The sequence below is a fragment of the Talpa europaea genome, assembly GCF_964194135.1.
Source record: "Talpa europaea genome assembly, chromosome: 3".
Lineage (NCBI taxonomy): Eukaryota > Metazoa > Chordata > Mammalia > Eulipotyphla > Talpidae > Talpa > Talpa europaea.
Genome location: NC_140069.1, coordinates 26827239 through 26832467, shown reverse-complemented (window position 1 = coordinate 26832467; position 5229 = coordinate 26827239).

Here is a 5229-nt window from a genome sequence, read left to right as displayed (position 1 = left end):
GATGGACAGTGGAGCTGTAAGCTGAAAGAAACCTGGTGTTCTGATGACTTCCTGGAGAAAAGCTGCCATTCCCAGCTACCTTGCTTCCTCTTAGATGGCAGGATGGGATGGACACAATTTATCTAATTTAAGGTACAATTATTATATGTCAAACCTATTCCCAACCGTCATGTTCTCCACCATCAACAAAATTGGGAACTTGTACAAGTGAAATGCCACATGTTAATAAGCTACAATATTCCCAGAAATCTTTTCAAAAGAAATAGAATGCAGTACTTTAAAAAGCATTGCAGAAGAAATGCCAGAAGAAAGCTCTTTATTTTTTTCCAAGTAATTAAATTAGTAACCTTCAGCTAATGTTTTGTAATAGTCATGTAGACTCTTTAATGTTTTTCTGGACACTGAGGGGTTAAAGATAAAGAAAAAGGAGAAAAGAGACTAAAAAAGTCACAGTAAAAATGGTCTCTCTTATCACCCTGAATGAGAAGAAGAAATTCTTTCCTCAAAGAAAGGTAATTTCTCATATGGAGCTAAGGATTTTGCTTTGTAGGAAAATGGTCTACAAAGCACTTCTTTATATTTAATTTTCCAAACAAAAGAAAAGCTGCAAAATGTCACTTTTCCATCAGCAACATGTCACTTCCACCAGCAACATCCAGTACAATTAGAGAAAATTTTGTAATAGGATCTTTGCTTAAAAAAAAAAAAAAAGATTGTTTTAGGACAACTGTCTTTGCAGCCAGATGGATACTGCCCACATTTAATCATCAGGGCATATATTTATTCCTGCTTCCAAGGGATTAGGAAATTTCAAAGAGGGAAGAATCTAGATGCTTCCCTAGTGGAGCTTGTGTTGAAAGTGCAATTCCTATAAACAAGAACGGAGACGCCAAAAATTCATCTCCAGCCCCAAATCACACATTTTGTTGAATTTTTGTGTACAATGATGGCATTAAGGACTCTTAACATGTTACAATGGTAAGCATATGAACTTTGAACTTGGGTACACTCAGATTTAAATTTGCTCCCCAAATGCAACATTTCGTTTCTATAACCTAGGCGATTTACTTCACCCCTCTGTGTCAACCAGAAGAGAAGGGTAGAAGGAGGATGTGGGGGAGGGAGGAGGGATAATGGACTTGGTGGGTGATTATTGGGGCTTTGGCTGCGGGCATGGTATGAAAACATATATTTGTAAAGGTTTGAACTTATAACCCCAAAAACAAACACAGTGGTGTAAACCAACATTATGTACCATACATTGCATCGATAAACATAATTGGATGGAAAAATGAAGTGGTAAATAAAATTAAAAAAAGAAAAAAAAAACTTTTTACTCAAATGATATGTGCCAAGTTTGGTAGGAAAAAAAAACAACCTTCCCTTTTTTTAAAGTAGTTTGAGTGGGTGTTTCATCATTTGAAAGCAAATGAGCTCTAATACAAACACAATCAACACATCTGTGTCCTGCACTAAATTAGTGTCAATGTGCCATCTTCAAAAGTACAAAAAATGTTGGGGCCTATGTAGCGCAGTTCATTCATTCATTCATCTACCCATCAATTCATTCTTTCAGCAACACATCTCCTTTGGTGAGTACTTTCTGTGTGTCAGGCACTGTGCTAGACTGGGGGAGGGGTTCAGTAGTGAATAAGAAACACACAGACCTTAGTCTCACAGAATTTACAGTTATTGAGAATTACAGCTATTAATAAGTAATGAGTCATAAAGGAGAGTTACCTGCTGTCATAGGAGGACCTAACTCAATTTCATAAAAAATTCCTGAGGACATGACCCTTGAGTAAGGAAGAAAAAAAGGAGTATGCCAATTGAAGACTTGTTAGAAGTGTCAAACAGAGAAAACAGTGGGTTGAAAGCCTCGTTGGTGAGAGGGAGCCTGGCAAGTTAGAACTGAAACAAAGAGGGGACAGCAGAATACTAAGAGGGATAAGTGACACGTGATAAGAGGCGATTGTGGAGCAGCTGATGGAGGGCTGTCTAAGGCCCCCTAACAGAATCAGCAATGTCATAACATGCGAGCTGGTGGCGGGTTGGAATATAGGGCCCTCTGATTTCCAGACCAATAAAAATGTTTAAGTAATGTTCTTTTAAAGTCTCCTTTCTGATTCTGAAGGCAGCATGTGCTGATTATAGAGCAAAGGCATTTTCTATTGCCACAAAGACCACCACGCCCTGGCTCCCAGGTACGCAGGGTACACCTTGCACAAATCACATGCTCATGTGGCCCCACCCCAGCAAACCCATTCTTCCCAGACACTAGACAGCTTTAGCTGCCTTCAATTACAGAAACTGTCCTGATTGAAGCATAGAAAAGTCTCAGGATTCAGGTTCATGGTGAAAATCTGTCCACTACATGGAAGACCCTACATTCTCCACCATCTGTCAACTGTCTGCCTGTTTTTATCACATAAAACTGTAGACTTGAAGATGATCTAGTGATTAGACTCAGAAAAGTATCTGTGAAAAATGAAATTGGCTCATCCCCTGGTCTTGTCATGGCTTTGTCTCCAGAAAGTTTCTATTCCTTGCAAAATCACAAGACAGCGTTTTCATCACTCAACCACAGAAGACATTTAGTGGGTTCCTGCCTCTCCCCACACTGTTGCCAGCTTCAGTTCCTTGCTCAAACCCAAACTGAGCACTTCTGATCAGGATTCATGTACCAGAGGAAAGGCCCCTTGTCCTTCCTCCTGGGAAGCACTCCACAGGGTGAAGGGATCACCTAGCCCCCTCCTGTCTGGCATGGCAAGCAAACAAGCCCTGGAGCCTGGTAGCAGACCCCACACTTGATTAAGATGCCATCCTCTTCACAGTTAATTGGCAGATCATTTTAAGAGTTCATGCTTTAGAATTTCTTCTTTCCGGATTGTCATTTTCTTTTCCTGCCACCCACATTAAAAGAAAGTCTCTTTTGCCTCTCCTTGTGGTTCCCAAGCCTAATACTAATCACAGTTTCAGTCTCCTGCCTTGAGCTTCTGACAGCATAAATAATGCAGGTGCACAGAAATAAAATGTAGCTCTGCTGGCTTCTGCTTCTTTAGCCAATCCGCTACCAAATAAGGAAAAACAAGTGCAGAGACTGAATTGATAGAAAGATGCATTTTACTGTCCAGCTGCCAAGAGGGCATTGCGGACAATGAGGATTTCAGAATAATGACCCTAAAGAGAGGAGGTTCAGAGCGTCCTATTCACTGCAGCCGGCAGCCTGAAAGAAGCATTGTTCCCGCCAGGTCAGGTGGAAGACCCCTCCCGTGAATGCAGCCTTCTGAGGAAATGCTAAGCCATCCATTTTTTAAAAGAACCCCTGACACCAGAAATTTCAAACATGATTTGGTTCTCAGGGTGCAATACTATATCCTCACAGGTGTGGAATAATCAGGCATCTAAGAACAGCAGCTTCTCCAAAAACAGCTGCGGAAAGGAGAGAGCTACAAACAGTCCATTTGAAATCTGTAGGGTGGGTGCCCGGTTTGATGTTTGCATTCTGAGCACTGCGGTCGGGTTGTGAAATTGGACTTTCCAGCTGCTGGAAAGGGGCGTGGCCCGGCTATGAGGATTTTGCCCTGGGAGACGTCTGGACTTAGAAAGATAGTCATTAAAATGTCACCGTTTCAAATGAATAAAGCATTATAACTGAAATGCTCCAAAATAAAATATTCATCCCTTCTGTTATTCTACATGGGACCTTACCCCATTTTTTTCTCCTCATGCTCTGCAAACCTTTCATTTGACAAAGAAAGAAAATAAACATAGTCACAGTAATAATATTTAGGTAGGATTCTTTTTTGGCTTGCTTTGCACTTGGCACCATGCTGAGCACTTTGTGTGAATGATCTCATTTGATCATCACCAGAGCCCGTGAGGTAAGCACCATGAGCACGGACATGAGAAAATGGAGACCTAGGTAAGGGCACCCATCAGTTGCCTAAGCTACCCCACAATTTGTGGACTTAGATAGTGCAGGCAAGAGCTGGCACTCTACTCGTGAAGCCAAAGGCTTTAGAACCCACTCAATGTGGGCTAATGAATACCTTGTAAAAGGCTTCAAAGCCCCCATATTTATCCTTTCCAGTTACTACAGAAATTCCAATGAACCATATACCACCATATATTTAACCTTTCTCTGATTGCTGCAGAGTTCAATTGCTTCTAGATCTTCCTTATTATAAATAGCAACATGTAAACATCTTACAACACATACTGTTTTTCCTTTAAGGTGTTTCCTTTTGAATAATTCTAATGAGTAGTTACTAAGATATAGGTATGAAAATTGGTGCCCCTATTTCTGTTCACATTTTGAAATCAACTGTAATTGTTTATGTCGCCATTAATGAAAATAGAATGTGCCATTTATCCACAGCCTTGTCAGCACTGCATAATTCATGTGTATGTGTGCGTGTGTATGTGCACACAGATACAGAAATATACATACAAGTACATATACATATAAAGATATGCCTTTTCATTTCACCTTGTGAGATGAAGAGCAGCAGTGTCCTTTTCAGAGAGTGAAGACAAAGCGAGAACCCACATCCCAACTGTAAACACACCACAGTAAAGAAGGATCTGGATGGCTTGGTTGATGTTACACAAGAACTGCAGAAAAATGGGCAGAGGCTCTTTAACCTCATAAATCTGTGGGTGAAATCAGGTCAAAACCCCCCTCTTCTCAACTTTATGTTTAAAATGTCTTTTAGTAGTTTTGGTAGTTTTTTGTCCTTGCCTGTAAATTGAATTAAGAACCTTTGTTCTTTTGAGACCTTTCAATAGCTGACCAGCTATTGCTTTGTCCAGTACCAAACTGAAACCTCCCTCTTCTCAATTCCCACCTGGTAAGTAACTGATGATGTTGGTGATGATATCAGCATTATGTGAGCTTTCATCTACACCCCTTCCCATCCATGGATCTTGCCAGAATGGTGTGGCAGTGATAGGCCATTTTTGACACTTGCTGTAACTCATGCACATCTATATAATCTTTAAAGGATTTGGGACTTAAAGACAGAATTTACACAGTTACACTGTCCCTCTGCATTTATAAGTTCTAATGATTCATACCCATCACACCTTGTGAGATGAAGAGCAGCGGTGTCCTTTTCAGAGAGTGAAGACAGAAAGAGAGAACCCATATCCCAACTGTAAACATGCCACAGTAAAGAAGGATCTGGATGGCTTGGTTGATGTTACACAAGAACTGCAGAAAATTGG